The sequence below is a fragment of the Euprymna scolopes genome, chromosome 26, assembly GCF_053919585.1.
Source record: "Euprymna scolopes isolate OS-2025 chromosome 26, ASM5391958v1, whole genome shotgun sequence".
NCBI classification, from domain to species: domain Eukaryota; kingdom Metazoa; phylum Mollusca; class Cephalopoda; order Sepiida; family Sepiolidae; genus Euprymna; species Euprymna scolopes.
Genome location: NC_136507.1, coordinates 98,534,817 through 98,549,779, shown reverse-complemented (window position 1 = coordinate 98,549,779; position 14,963 = coordinate 98,534,817). Strand labels below are relative to the sequence as shown.

General features: G+C 35.5%; 1 protein-coding gene across 5 annotated transcripts in view; it reads right to left on the bottom strand.

The window, feature by feature from the left end:
* Nucleotides 1–5,755, bottom strand: part of LOC145248301 (long-chain-fatty-acid--CoA ligase ACSBG2-like) — a 107,557-nt gene extending 101,802 nt beyond the window's left edge. For 2 of the 5 annotated variants that reach the window (XM_080110188.1, XM_080110191.1), the window contains exon 1: nucleotides 5,374–5,755. The gene's annotated coding sequence lies outside the window, so the exon portion shown is untranslated. The remainder of the gene's footprint in view (nucleotides 1–5,373) is intronic. The other 3 variants (XM_080110192.1, XM_080110190.1, XM_080110189.1) reach the window with 3 other exon arrangements.
* Between the last annotated feature and the right edge of the window lie 9,208 nt (nucleotides 5,756–14,963).

The following is a 14,963-nucleotide window of genomic DNA, read 5'->3' as shown; positions in this document are numbered from 1 at the left end:
CAGATACATTTTCCAATTATAATCAAGTTCTTTTTTACTTCCGGTTTCTATTGTCCATTTGGCTGAATCAATCATTACACATGATCAAACGGACAAGAAAACCGTTCTTAATATAGAGAAATGGGAAAAAGAAAATCATCAAATCAGAAGTGTTGATATCTTGCTCGTACGGAGCAGAAAACACAAATCCAAAGGAGCAAACAATCTTGACTAATTCGATTTGAATAAAAACTCGGCTTAACGTTTACAGGGAACATGACTTGAAACACATTGAAGATATTGCCACGGCTGCTGTGGAGAAAGTGGGCTCTCTCTCTACCGTGCTAGAAAATTACAACTGAAAGTATCCTGTACCTCCACAAAACCACTATTGGTCCATAATTGGGTTGGCGCATACTAGTCTTTTACTCCTAGACAGAAAAGTTCTAATAGGTTTCCTCCTGCACCGTCAACCAAACTCCAAGCCTCTGTCCCATCGACGAAATGTTGCATGCTTGTGCCTATTCTACAAGTATTTTCATGGAAAGTGCGCCAATGGACCCAACAAGCACTTGTACTCCCGCGTCGTAAATACCCCGAAAAGCAAAATCCCAACCCTACACTGTAGAGATCTCTAGATGCCGGAAAGCCTTCAACTTAAATAGCTTCTTCCTTCGAACTGCAAGACTTTGGAATTCCCTCTCGGGTCCTTGCCTATCTGACTGTCGCACGCTGTAGTTCAAGTGTAAGCTGCTCAACTCAACTCCCCACATAGTACCCGTGCAAAATTTGTCCTAAATAGTAGCCACTTGCATGGTATTGAACCTTGATGTACCTATTTACTATGCCTCCCCACGGGACAGAGTTAGACACCAGGGTTGTTTTTTAACGTGGAGAAAAGGTACAAAAATAAAAATTGTCTCAGTCGTGAAGGATTTCTCCTCCACCGAAAGAGAACAAGAAATAGAAGTGCAGCAATGAAGAACAGATACTACACTTTGATCTTGACCAAAAGGCCAAGCTGAAACAATGTAGGCGAAAAAAAAAAAAAACAGTAAAAATATTTTCTCGTCATACAAATTACGTTTAAAAAGAAATCGTTTGTAAATCGTAAACGATTTGATCTAATATTCAATAAGTACAATCAAAAGAGCAGGGTGTATTCATCAATGCAATGCATAATCACACCGTTGTTTGTTCAGAAATATACCGGCGATCTCCTGCGTTGTGTTACTGTTCCGCTGTCCTGAACGTGCTGCCTCAGAGCTATGTGAAGAATGAACATGCCACTGTCACATTTTCGGAGTTCTGTATTGTTCGACCACAATCGCCTTCGGGACAAGATCAAAGTGTAGCATCTGTTCCGGCAGATACTGCACTTAAGATAATTTGTACCAGTCAATGGAGGGGAAACCCTCTATACTGGGACAATTATTATTTTTGGTAACCAGAGTGACCCCTTTTAGGGGAGCTGGTTTTTACCTCACATTAAAAACGGCCTTGTGCCTAATTTGCTCAGTGGGGGAGCAAATAAATACCATCTGTTCTGGCAGATACTGCAATCAAAGACCCTATGTGGGGGCGACCCCACAGATAAGACCTTGGTCCATGTTGGGGCAACCCTTCATACCAATTGTCACTAACCAGCTCCCCTACTCTCCGGGGAGTTGTTCCCCATTTCCCCTTCAGTCCTCACATTAAAAATCGGCCTTGTGCCTAATTTGCTCGGTGGGGGAGCAAATAAATACCATCTGTTCTTCAGATGCTGCAGCTGCACTTCTATTTCTTGTTCTCTTTCGGTAGAGGAGAAATCCTTCACGACTGAGACAATTTTTATTTTTGTACCTTTTCTCCACGTTAAAAAACGACCCTGGTGTTTAACTGTCCCGTGGGGAGGCATAGTAAATAGGTACAATCATGATATTCCTAAGCTTTATGTATTTTCTAATTAGGTAGGTGGCCTGTCTTGGTGCCGTGTTGAAATAACGTTTAGAAATTCATTATCATGGGGAGAGCGTTTTCTAACTATTCTGTACTTTCACCAAAAGATTTGAATTTAACCTGAAAATAGTAATTTAAAAAATAGCACGGTACCTTCTTCGCATAAGTACCGACTTTGGTATTCTCACTTTATTCATGATATTTGCTTTTTTTTTTTTTCGAATACGAGACCAAGGGAACTGAGACTGCCAAGGAAGATGTGCAAAGAAAATCCTTAAATCCAATACTCTATCTACACCCTCCCTCAAATGGCCATGAAGAGTCTGGAAAGACGGAAAGGAAAGGGCGAGAAAGGATAGCACCAGTCTAGACAGATTTTCACTGGACGGGTATGAAGAGTATTTTAAACGTGGAGAGGATTTATCGCTACCAAAATTACAAAGTTATTCCCAAGAACTCAATTGAAAACGGCTGTTGCGATAACGCAAAATGATTTGCCACGTACTGAACATTTGGGGAGGCTTGTCACTCCGTTTCCAGGGAACACCAATAATAAGCAATCACCGATAACGACGTGTTAATTCCTAAATGGGGGACGAAACAAGGTGAGACAGAAACGGTGTTTACTACATACAGGTCTAACCTTTGAAAGTCATTTTGAAGACTTAATTCGCAGTCAAGGGGATTTCAGACTAGAATTAAAATTTGTAGATTTAAAAAAAATCTAGTATCATGGTTCGATTCATTTTGGGTTTTTTGTCTAAAACCTAAAATAAAATATTTGTTCGAGACTGCGCCACTATTATACTAATGAACAAAAATTCAATGAATGAGAATCGCTTACGCTTCGGTGTGGAAATGACATTCAGCATTTCTGACCTCAAGATAAGTGCGGGTATAGAGAAAACAATTGAGTTTTTTTTTTTCTTTTGATATATGGTCAATGAAAAAGATGTCATTTATTCGACTCTAATGATATTTTATGAATGGTCAACCAAAAAATAAACGTCAAAATATTTTTAAAATCGCTTTGTCAGAAAGGTGCTTATTTACCAGGTAATTTCTTCGTTTACCTGACGAACAGTAAACACCTTTACGTGTTGGAGAACAAAAAAAAAAAAAAAAAAAAAGTAGACATTTGTGTGTCCCGGTAAATTCTAGAAACATGGCGAGGAATGGAGGGTGCTTTAACTTCTCTTGCCGCGGACGGAACCCTAAAAGGGTGTTAATATTCGCAAGTATCAAAATAAGTTACGGAATTTTTAGGTTTCAGCCGGTGTAACCGCTAACCTTTAAGTGTATCTTTTTAATTTTAGAACCTTGTTCATGATTTTTCACATAGGGCCCATGGCTTAACGACTATATTCGTTGATCAACACTCAGTACTATTACAATCTTCTGAAAGTGACAGGTTCAACCCTTAAGTGATAACACTACTCGTCACGGTTAAAGGAATGAAAGCAATAATCTACCCTTTCCTGGGTTAGATGAAGGGTTCAAATATTAATTCCGGCGGTCGTGTAGGTTAACATCCCCAAATCAATTGATTTCATTTAAGAGTTCTGTCTGAGAATGACAGAGTTAACCCCTCCCCATGTAAAATGACTTTCTAAATTTACTTAGGGGTGTTACTGACTGCACAAGTGCCGAAATTCCGGATAGGGGTGTTAAACTGCACAAGTGCCGAAATTCCGAAAGTTTGGCTAAAATGTTCCCAAGTTCGACAAGATGCACGCGACGTCAGGTTACATCGGCCGAAACGCTGTGAAAATATTTTTCAAATAACACCAAGATCAACATTCATGCAAATTTAAGTTTGAGGTTTCCTTGTTTACCTTTATCAAATTTGTTTACTAATATTAAAAGAATGCTTATGCACAGGTTACCGCGCCATGTTTTAAATAGTATTTTTTTTTTTGTTATGTGGAAGTACAGAAAGTTACACACCCTCCCGTCCCCATGTTAAGAATGGCTTTCAAAATAACATTTTAACACGGTAAGTATATAAAAAAAATGTTCGCACTTAATAGTAACCGATTTTAAAATCAATCTTACAGAAAAATGTTTTAAAATTAACTTTAACCTATAAAAATATAGTATCTGTTCTGATGCTGAACGTCATCTGTTCTCCGTGAATTTTCATTTGTTTTAATATAAAGTTTTTTTGTTTTTTTTAGGGAGCTGGATTTTCCTACATTAAAACCCTGCCTTTTGTCTAACTTTGGCCTCGTAGGGAGCAAAGAAAAAAAAAAACAAAAAAACAAATACAATTTGCAAATATATTTCATTTTTTTCATAGAATCCATTTTTGGTTTTTGTCTTTAACTGCTTAAGCTTTTAAATTAATAATTGACTTTTGACTTCATAACTATTATTTTAATAATTTTCGGTCATCAAAATAGGATAAACCATTTTTTTTTTTATATATAGAAAACAGTTTAGATTGATTTTAATTGAAAAAAAAAAAATCAATGCATTGACATCGTTTTTGAAGACTTGTTTAATCAAAGTTAAAAATCTAATTTACACGTGTAAATTGTCGGTTATAGAAAAACGCAAACTTAATTCAGCCATACGAAAAATACTCGGCGTTGCTCGGGAGATGAAATCTCCCGATTTTTTAACCAAATTATTAAAGAACTTATTTTGTTATAGTTTTTTTTTTTTTTCATCTTTGTAAAATGGGATGAAACTAGCTTTCGAACTTAAATTTTTAGTGTGAGGATTTGCTAAGAATGTTAAAGCCGAAAATGATTTCATATTCAACAGTTTAAAACCGTCAAAATTCATTTGGAAATTCGAAATAATGAAACTATTCATAATACATCAAACGTCAAAAATACGGAAATGCACCCTGGTGGATTTCATTTTTTTTTTTTTTTTTTCAAATAGGTTGTGAAAAGCTTTGTGCGTGGATTTCACGCCGTTCTATTTTCGATTTCAATAAATTCGATTAATAAAGATTTAATTTAAAAAAAAATGTGCAAGTCAAGTAGATACAACAAACGGATATACGCAATCGCATCTTTTTTACAGAAACAGAAAAACAGGATGCATTTTACACTCGTAGTGTGTACAGAAATTATTTAAAACATTAAAAATACTGGTGCTAGTGCAGTGGCTGCAGTGCACATACTGATCCGCGCTATTTTTTAAATCGTATTTCCAAGTTTAATTAAAGTTTTTTTATTTTTATTTATTCAATTGTAAGGTTAAAGTATAGAATAGGTACAAAACACCCTCCCCATGTTAAGAATGGCGTTTTAAATAATGTTATTATTTCAGCACGGATCAATAAGTGCACTAGTACCAAAATACTCAATATAAGAGAAAAAAAGTGGAAGCTAAAAATAAATACGTTTAAATTAAATTCATAGCAAAAAAACTGGAGAAAAAAAAACAACAAAGAAATGAAAAATAAATACGAAATAAATTGTTGCTATTGATACTTGCCTTTCGATATATATCTCTGCTACGTAGAGTCCGTGTTTGTTTTTGAATGTAGAAAAGAAAAATAAGTTCTCAATGTGTATTTGTCGTAATAAAAAATTTTATGTTAAACAATGTTTTATGTATATAAACGTGTCTTGTTCGGGACAACAACAAAAAATATATATATATATAAAAAAAAAAAAAAGATGTTCACAAAGGTTGGGAAGGATTTCTTTTGTTTTACCTGCGAATTAATCCAATGTTTATAGATATATACATATAGTTTCCAGCAATTTAAGAAAAGAAACGATCTCCTTGTTTATACATATACGTATATATATATACAGATGGAGAGAGAGAGAGAGAGAATACGGGCAAAAAAAAGGTGAAACAATTTAGTTGTGCGTGTAATTTTTTTGTTTTTGTTTTAATAAGGTTCCCTCCAATGACGAACTAGAAGAGAATAAAGATGTTATTTAAATTTAAAAGGAGGCAGACACGTGACACACCTTCGGCTTACTCAATTCTCTCTATCTATCTATCTCTTTTATTCCCACACTTCCTCTCTTACTTGTCTTATTCTATCTATCTCCCCCTCGTTCTCCCGCTTTTCTTTTTTTTTCTTTCTTCTCTCTCGCACACTGCGTTCTCCTCTCCCTTTTTTTTTTCTCCTCCCTTACTCCGGTGCTATTGTAATTCTATTTGTTTCTACTTACACTCTCTGCTCTCCTCCCCTCCTCCGACCGTTACCTTGTTGATTTTATTACTTTACCCGGTTCTCTCACGAAGGTAGTAGTTCCCTTTCCCTTTCCCCACACTCGTGTACTATTGTTACTCTTTCCGCCCCCACCTTAACTCTGTTTCTTGTGTTACTCTACATCCCCCTCTTTCACACAGGCAGTAGCTCTCGTTTTTTCTTACTCGTGCTATTCTAACTTTATCTGTATCTCCCACCATTTTTCATACTCACGCGTACGCGCATACATACGCGCGTGCGCGGATACGGCTGCTCTCCCGCCCTTCACTAGTTTTTCATTCTTACTCTTAATCTGATGCTACTATTACTCTGTCTTTCTCATTTTTAAAATATTTTTTCACCCCAGAGCCCAACGTAACATAAAAAGGTTCATATCTAACAGAGGACCGTGGGGAGTTGAGCAACGAGGTATTTGTTCCCATTACATTTAAACTTCTCCAGGTTCTTACAGCCAGGGAAGCAGGAAACATGGAGGGAATTCCAAAATCTAGCAGTTCGAGGGAAGACGCTACTAGAGTAGAAGGCTCATCAGCATCTATGAGCCTCAGCAGTGAAGAGGTGGGATTTTGGTGCTCTACCTCTATCTCACAATTACAGTTGGTGCTCTATTTCCCCCTCCACCACCACCACTGTTACTCTGGTGACTCTTAATCTATCTTTCTCTTTCTCCCTTCTTACACTATCTAATATTCTTTTTCTTTTTTTTTCTCGCATCTCTTGTTGCTCGTATTACTCTATTCTCGTCTGCCTCCCTCGCTCACGCGATATTATTTATTTATCCCCCGCACCGGCGCACCATTCTATTTTTACGATATTTTCAGGGTCAATGTGAAATTTTATGCTCTTTCCAATAAACCGAATATAATATTTTAGACAAACGTTTTTTTTTTAATTCACACTCCCCCCCCATTTTCAAATGTCTATTAAAAAGTAAATAATTAATTTACTCACCAAAGTTTTATATATCACAAATTGAAGATAAAAGATCAATAAATAATATATTCAAATTTAAAACAAAAAAGTAGGGGTTTTTTTTTTTTTAGAAATTTACCTGTAAAGTCCGAAGTTTAAAACCTTTTTTTTTTAAACCACGGTGTTGTCTTTTTTTTTTTTTTTTTTTTTTTTTAATGAAACCTTGGTCCTTGCTCCTTTAATTGAAAATAAAAATTAGGGTTTGAATTACATTTTTCGAGTAGTTATAAGCTTGGAAAGACAGGGGGTCGAATTAATTCACGCCTCCCATTTTGAAATGTCTATTAAAAAGTAAATAATTAATTTACTCACCAAAGTGTTATATATCACAAATTGAAGATAAAAGATCAATAAATAATATATTCAAATTTAAAACAAAAAAAGTAGTGTTTTTTTTTTAGAAATTTAGCTGTAAAGTCCGAAGTTTAAAACCTTTTTTTTTTTAAACCACGTTGTTTGTTTGTTTTTTAATGAAACCTTGGTCCTTGTTCCTTTAATTGAAAAAAAAATAGGGCTTGAATTACATTTTTTAAGGAGTTATAAGTTTGGAAAGACATAGGTGGAATTATTCAATATTTTTCACGAAATTTCTGACACACCTACCGCACCACCGTCACCCTTCCTCTGATGCTAATATTACTCTATAACCCTTTCTCCTTTCCTGTTAGTGTCACTCTACCCTCCCCCTTCAGGCCTTACTCCTTGTTGCTCCTTTTTCCTCTCTCTTTTAAATCTCTACTCTTGTTCTCTCTCCATCGATCCACCCCATTCACACGTCCTTTTTTCCCACCTTCTACTCTGGTCCTATATTGTCACTCTATCGCCCTCTTCTCTCTTTTTACTTCTTTCCTACTTCCTGTTTCTCTTCCTTCTCCCAGACTTCCACCGAGAAAGAAAGCGAAAAAAAAAAAAAAAAAAAAGCGATCGACCGATTTCTTCTTGTCGAAATACATTTTAATTTTTTTCGATCTTTTTTGTTTTTCTTTCTCCACACATCATAACAAATTGTTTTTTCGCTGTAAAAAAAACAAAAAAAAAAAAAAAACTACTTGATGAAATTAAGTGAGATTTTTTTCAGAGAATTTCGTCCCATAATACAATTTAAACTCTTTTTCGACAATTTCATTTTTTAATGTCTTGACTAAACTGTACAAGTACCTAAATTTTTATTTAGGTACTTGTACAGTTTAGTCAAGACATTAAAAAAAATGAAAATATCGAAAAAAAAAGTTTAAATTGTATGTATTCGTTATATGGGACGAAGTTCTCTGAAAAAAAATTTCACTTAATTTCATCAAGTAGTTTTTTTTTTTACAGCGAAAAAACAATTTGTTATGATACCGAGCAAAAGGTTCGATTTTTAGGAAGAAAAGCTGGTTTGTATTACTGTACACATAGATTCGAAAAAGTTGTCAAAAAACAAATATATAACAAATAAATATTATCAAAGGCAAGATAACTTACTTTTCTACCAAACAGGATACATTTTTTGTGTTTTTATTCAATGTAACATGTTTATTCAGCTCGAAAAACATGCAGTGTATACCGTACCGGCGTACCGATGTATTGGAAAATTCAAAATGGCGCCCGACACTTTCTTTAACATGGTAAGTTTGGGAAAAGGTGTTATAAATAATAAACTAGACAAAATACTATTAAAAAAACACCGAATATATGTCAGCTTATGCAACTGGAAACATATATTGAGCGAATTTCTAACAGTATTTTGTCTAGTTTATTATTTATAACATCTTTTCCTGAACTTACCGTGTTAAAGAGAGAGTCGGGCACCATCTTGAATTTTCCAATACATCGGTAAACACTGCATGTTTTTCGAGCTGAATAAACATGTTACATTGAATAAAAACACGAAAAATATATCCAGTTTGGTAGAAAAGTAACTTATCTTGCCTTTGAAAACATTTATTTGTTATATATTTGTTTTTTGACAACTTTTTCGAATCTATGTGTACAGTAATACAAACCCAGAAAAGCTAGTATTATAGATGGGGAGGAGTGTCAGCACTTTAACTGGAGTTATCTCCCTTTGTCATTTCTAAAATTGAAACATTTTTTTTAAATCCAAGATGGCCGCCTTCAACACTCTCTCATAAAAACGTGTTTTTCCGCTGTAAAAAAAAAAAAAAAAAAAAAAAAAAACTACTTGATGAAATTAAGTGATTTTTTTTTCGGAGAACTTCGTTCCATAACGGATGCAATAATTAAAACGTTTTTCGATATTTTCATTTTTTTAATGTCTTGAATAAACTGTACAAGTACCAAAATTTAGTCCGTCATTCTCATATAATACAAAGAAAATAAAAAAAAATTACGGACTTTCGAAAATCATTTTTCCCCGATATCTATTTAAAAAGCCAAAGTGAAAAATTAGTCATTATTCGTTAATTTCGTTTTGCGAATATATCGTACAGAAAAAAGGGCGCTTCTACATTACTGGGACGAGATTTTGTAATCGATAAATGGAGTTTTCAGATAAAAAGAAAATGATTTTTTTGGTCAATTCTAATAAGTTACAATAGTAGCTTTCAAATTATGTAGTCGAAATTACCTGAATATTACTGAATTATTTAAAAAAAAACGAAAAACAAAAGACAATTTTAATCGTGTTAGCAGATGAAAAATTGCCGCCATCTCTGTTTAATTCGAACGGAAAATTACCTCCCTGTTGAACTCTCCTGTGTTTTAGGATTGTTTACATCAAATTCTGTTTTTTTATTTTCTTTAATAAAATTTTTTCTACCTTATCGATTTCCGTGACTTTTTGATATAATCATCTTAAAAATACGAAGAATACGTAGATACCATTGTTTTCATATGAAATTCAGTTTTACGATTTCCAAAAATCTCGTCCCAATTCTGTAGAAGCACCGAAAAAGGAACGAGGTGATTACTTTGCCGGAGATGATGATTTAAAAAAAAAAAAAACTAGCTGAGAGACCCGACGTTGCCCGAGATTGAATAATGATCAATAGGTACCTCCAGCGCTAGGCACAAATTTACCCCCCGCCCCTCATCGCAGTCACCGAGAGGAAGTTTCACATGTCTCCTTGCAGTGACTTAGTTCACAATACATTGAAGTCTATATTGCACTGTGGAGAATCTACTGTGGATTTTATAAAAATTTTTTATATACAATGGCTTGAATGAAAGTTTACAATGAAAATGTCAAGTATCATAGTTCAATTGTGCTCTAAGCAGAAACATTCATTTCGAACGCGCCCCTGCCATATCAAAGAACTTAATGCTGATTTTATATGTCGGGCCTTTCGGCTTGTGTGGTAATAAGACTTCTCAAATACACTTGTGATGTTAGCTGTGTAAGGTGTTAACTTTGTTCAAAATCGCTTGTTTTTTCTTTCCTTGGATTATTTCGATTATCGATTATCGAAGACATTCTGGTACAAAACCTATCTAAGAACACTGCCAGATACATAAAGTACCTTCATATGAAATTTAATAAAAATCGGCTCAGCCGTTTTCGAGTCCATAGAGAACGAATTCACAGACACACAGACAAATTTCCTTTTATATAATAACAGAGATATTGATAACAATCTAGAATAATGGTCAATGTGTATATTCAAAATAAACATTCATGCGTCAAAAGTGTGCATAATTTTTTTCAGAACTACTGGTGGAACGATAAATTTGTCGCCCCAAACAAAACAACCTTACAGCTTTATTTTAAAACTTTAATTGAAAAAATCAATTCGGGTAACTTGATTATGTAGTAGAGCTGACATCTATTCAGTCTTAATCACTGCCTTGATACGGGTCCAGAACTGGGAGCATGCCTTTTCCAAAAGTGCCACCTGCAGCTTCGTGAATGGCTTTGGTGTTGTAGGAGGTCATGTTGGTGATGTTCTCGATGTATGACCAAATATAGTTCAGCAGGTTCAGGTTTGGAGAGGAGCGGGCCTGTGAGAGAAGCACTCCTGGAGCCAAGCTTGGGTTTCTTTGGACTTGTGGGCCACTGCCGAGTTCTGCTGCCATACCCAGAGTCTGCCAGCGGCCGCCTGATTGCACCAGGGGATCACCACACTCTTCAGCACATCCAGGTACACTTTGGTGTTAACTTTCAAGCCGACTTCGAATATGTGAGGTGGCATGATGTGGCCCTCACTTGAAACCACACCAAAGACCATGACCGGAAACTTTATTGAGCTGTGTCCTCAAGCATTGAACTGTCCGGATTTGCATTTTGCGGGTGCTGGCAATGGTCCTGTTGTCATAACTTGGATTGGGAGAGAGTATGAGTTGTACAGCGGTATATCTCCAAACTTGCTCGTTGAGCATTGTGTCAGTTTCAGACATGATAAAAGCCGTCTATCGCTCTTGGGATTTATACACAACTGACCAACTAGTAGATGGTCTGCAACAAAATAAGAAAACCGGTTTTCATCAAATGGAAATGGAATCATGTCGTCTTTTCTATGGCGACAATTTTATCGTTCTACCCTGTAATATCATTTAGATTTCTTTTGTATAGAGAGCCTGTTCGTACACACGCGCGTGTGCACACATATTTTTAAAGGATTGAAATCGCCGACTTGTAAGAAGAAACTCGTCTATTTCAATCCTTTGCATGTCCTTGTTAATTTTCTTCATTAATCTCAGCATTAATTCTAAGTCTGGATGGCAACACAAAAAAATAAGCAGCTACTTCAGTATAACCTGTTAATTTACACGTGTTGATGCAGCAAAACGGCTGGGGACAGAGTAGTTTTGTTCTCAATTATGTGGCGAAGCTTCCTTCTTCTTTTTTTTTCTTTTTTTTTTTCATTTACTTACACATCACTCAAAGCCAAGTTTACCAGACTATCGTATTATCTATATCGACTTGGTGTTGACTGGGATGTGTTACTGTTATGTTTGTTTCGTTCATTGATAGCCTCCCCTTTTTTTCCTTTTTAATTTGTTGTGAGAAATCTAATATATAAAAGGCTATATATCTGTCTGTCTGTCTCCATATTTTCAAACTTTATCACTTCCAAAACTAACTACAGAGCGGTGCTATGGGCCTCAAATGATTGGATTTTTTATGGACTGTTCTTTTATGGGTCCTTAGTTAGTTAAAATAGTTTTTAAGGGGTCAAAAATGGGTCAAAATTGAAAAAAAATCGTGAAACATTTTGTATATTCATCTTAGTTTATTTTTAATTTTTAATCAATTGTAATGTGTGTCACGTTGGTACACTGGTAACGTCACCAGTTTTGAAAGCTACAGTTTTGATTTCAGTTTCGATTCAAGCTGATGGCACCCATACTTTTTTTTTTTTTTTAAATAAATTAAAATATCATATTTAAGCGTATTTTACGACCGGGTAAAACCGGGCGCCCCTCCCCCACTAGTAAAGGGAATATATAAAATCTGTTTCACAATAAAATCATGAAAATGTTGAAATTTAAATCTCATAAATATTTTCAAAGATGCTTGTTTATATTCTTTTTGAGGGCGAAATAGATATTGTACGAAAATAATATTTTTTAAACAGCTGTCACATGCTGGTCTCTCTCTCTCTCTCTCTCTCTCTCACACACACACACACACACACACACACACACACACACACACACACTTCTCCTCCACCATCTCTCTTTCTTTTCTCTCCCTCTTTCTCTTCTCCTCCACCACCTCTCTCTTTCTTCTCTTTCTCTCTCTGTTAAAGTTAATTGAATTACGGTATCATTTAGTTATTACATTGATCAACTTAAAATTACTTAACACTTCCCAAAATGTGAATTGACAATTTCAAGTTTGAACATGAATCTGTTAATTCATATCATCACCTCTGTCGAGTCTTAAAACACAATGGATACCCTCTGTAAGAGAAATTTTTTGTATAATTGTGAAGCAGGAGTTGCGCAATCTCCAACCACACCTCTCCTGGATTGGAATTGCCGGAAACAATGCCGGGATAAGCAGAGAACACATACAGCATCTGTAATTCCTAAATGGTCACCCATTTTAGTACTGACTTGACTTAACATCGCTTAACTTCCATGATGAATCGCTGTGTTAGTGTGATTATACCATATTTAATTTAATAATGCTAATTTTAATATATAGATTATGTGAGCATTGTTCTTATTTACTTTCCTCCCCGCGAGGGCAAAGTGAGAAAGAGTATCGTTTTGTAATGTGGAGAAAATCCAGTTCCCTCGAAAAAGAGCACTTTGGATTGGAACAAAAATAAAAATTCCCTTAGTCTAGAAGAACTTCTTCACCGACCGAGGACAGAATAGATTATGTGTAGTATAAGAACAGATACTACACTTTAACTTTTGTCTTCTTGAATAATATAAAAGTAAAATATTTTAATATTTATATCTCCTTCTTCAATATAAAAAAAAAAGATCTTCAAAGTTATAGCATTGCAAATAACAAATCGAATTTTGATTCTGTCTAGGCCGTTTTGGTGAACGTTGGTGCATGTTGTTAAGAACAATAATTTTGATTTGATTTAAATACTTTGGAAATAGAATTTATCCTGCTTAGAATATTTTTTGCAGTGAGCTCAGCTTTCTTTTCAAAAACAAATGCAGATTATAGATGCAAACCATTATTGTAATTTTTGCTGTTAATACATTCGTTCATTTGCTAATGCTAAATAACTGATAAATTCTGAGGCCAGGATTTTCCCCTGGCTCCAAAACCCACAGAGTATAAGCCATTGTTAAGACTATTTTTTCACCTATTGGCTGAGGTATGGCTTTGGTCTTGTGCAGTTCTAGGCGGTTCTTTTCCAGGTCTTGCCTTCTCCCTTTGAGAACTGATTAGTTTATTGCTAAGCACCCTTGCCAGAAAATGTTTATGGGGCTGTTCAAGCATTTTTTGCAAGGCAAAGTGCTCTTTTTTAAAAACAGAAACTAACTCCTCTTAACTTTTAATTTGACACACAAGCTCTTGATTTGCCTCACTAACTCTTCCACGATTCAATCACTTATTCACCCAAGCAGCAGTAGTAATTTTCTTCTTCTTCTTCTTCTTCTTCTTCTTCTTCTTCTTCTTCTTCTTCCAACAGACAACGAACTCACATGAATGAAACAACATCCAAAAAACGGAAAACGTTTGGTGGACAAAATCCATCTTTTTGTGCTGCCACCTCAAACACCTGACAGCATCTAAATTTGCATACGTATCATTTTTGTATCAGAGAGGTTTTAGGTTCAAGTGCCAGTGTTTCTCTATAGTGGGCCCACCCTAACCATGGATGCTTATTACTATAATTCTCGCCACTATTATCACACTCCTCCCTGATCTCATGATCACACAAGCGGCATCTCTGCCGTGGTCGTTTCTGTAGGGTACTCCTTTGCAGAAATGGGGCTTCTTCAAAACTGTGGCCTTCCTCGGGAGCATGTGCTTCACTTTTGCCTTGTGAAAATCGTCTGATTCTGTTTCATCACTATATATCAAATTCCTTGCCCTGCTCTGTGAAGATGTTATGCTGTCAGAATCTGGTTTTTCTTCTTCATCTTCTGATGAGAGGAAATCGTAGTGAGGGCGCAGGTCTTTCACATGCTGGGGTATATGATCCACCAGGACGCCTGTGGAATAATTATCTCAGTTACCCACCAAATATCCAAATTTCATCATACAGCAACTCTCCTATGCCTTAATCCACACATAGTCTTCAACTTAGTAGGGATTCTGCTTAGGATCTACTGATGATGGCATAGCATCAATTCTTTTCACCCAGACTTTTTAATGGTAAATGGGATTGGCTGGTGCAATCAAATAGGAATCACTATCTTTTGGGGTCACGTTGTATCAGTAGACAGCCTCTCGTATGGAACAGTGCATCCTATTTGTTTTGTTGTTTTTTTTACAAGGGAATCACCACTTATCAAGACCCAG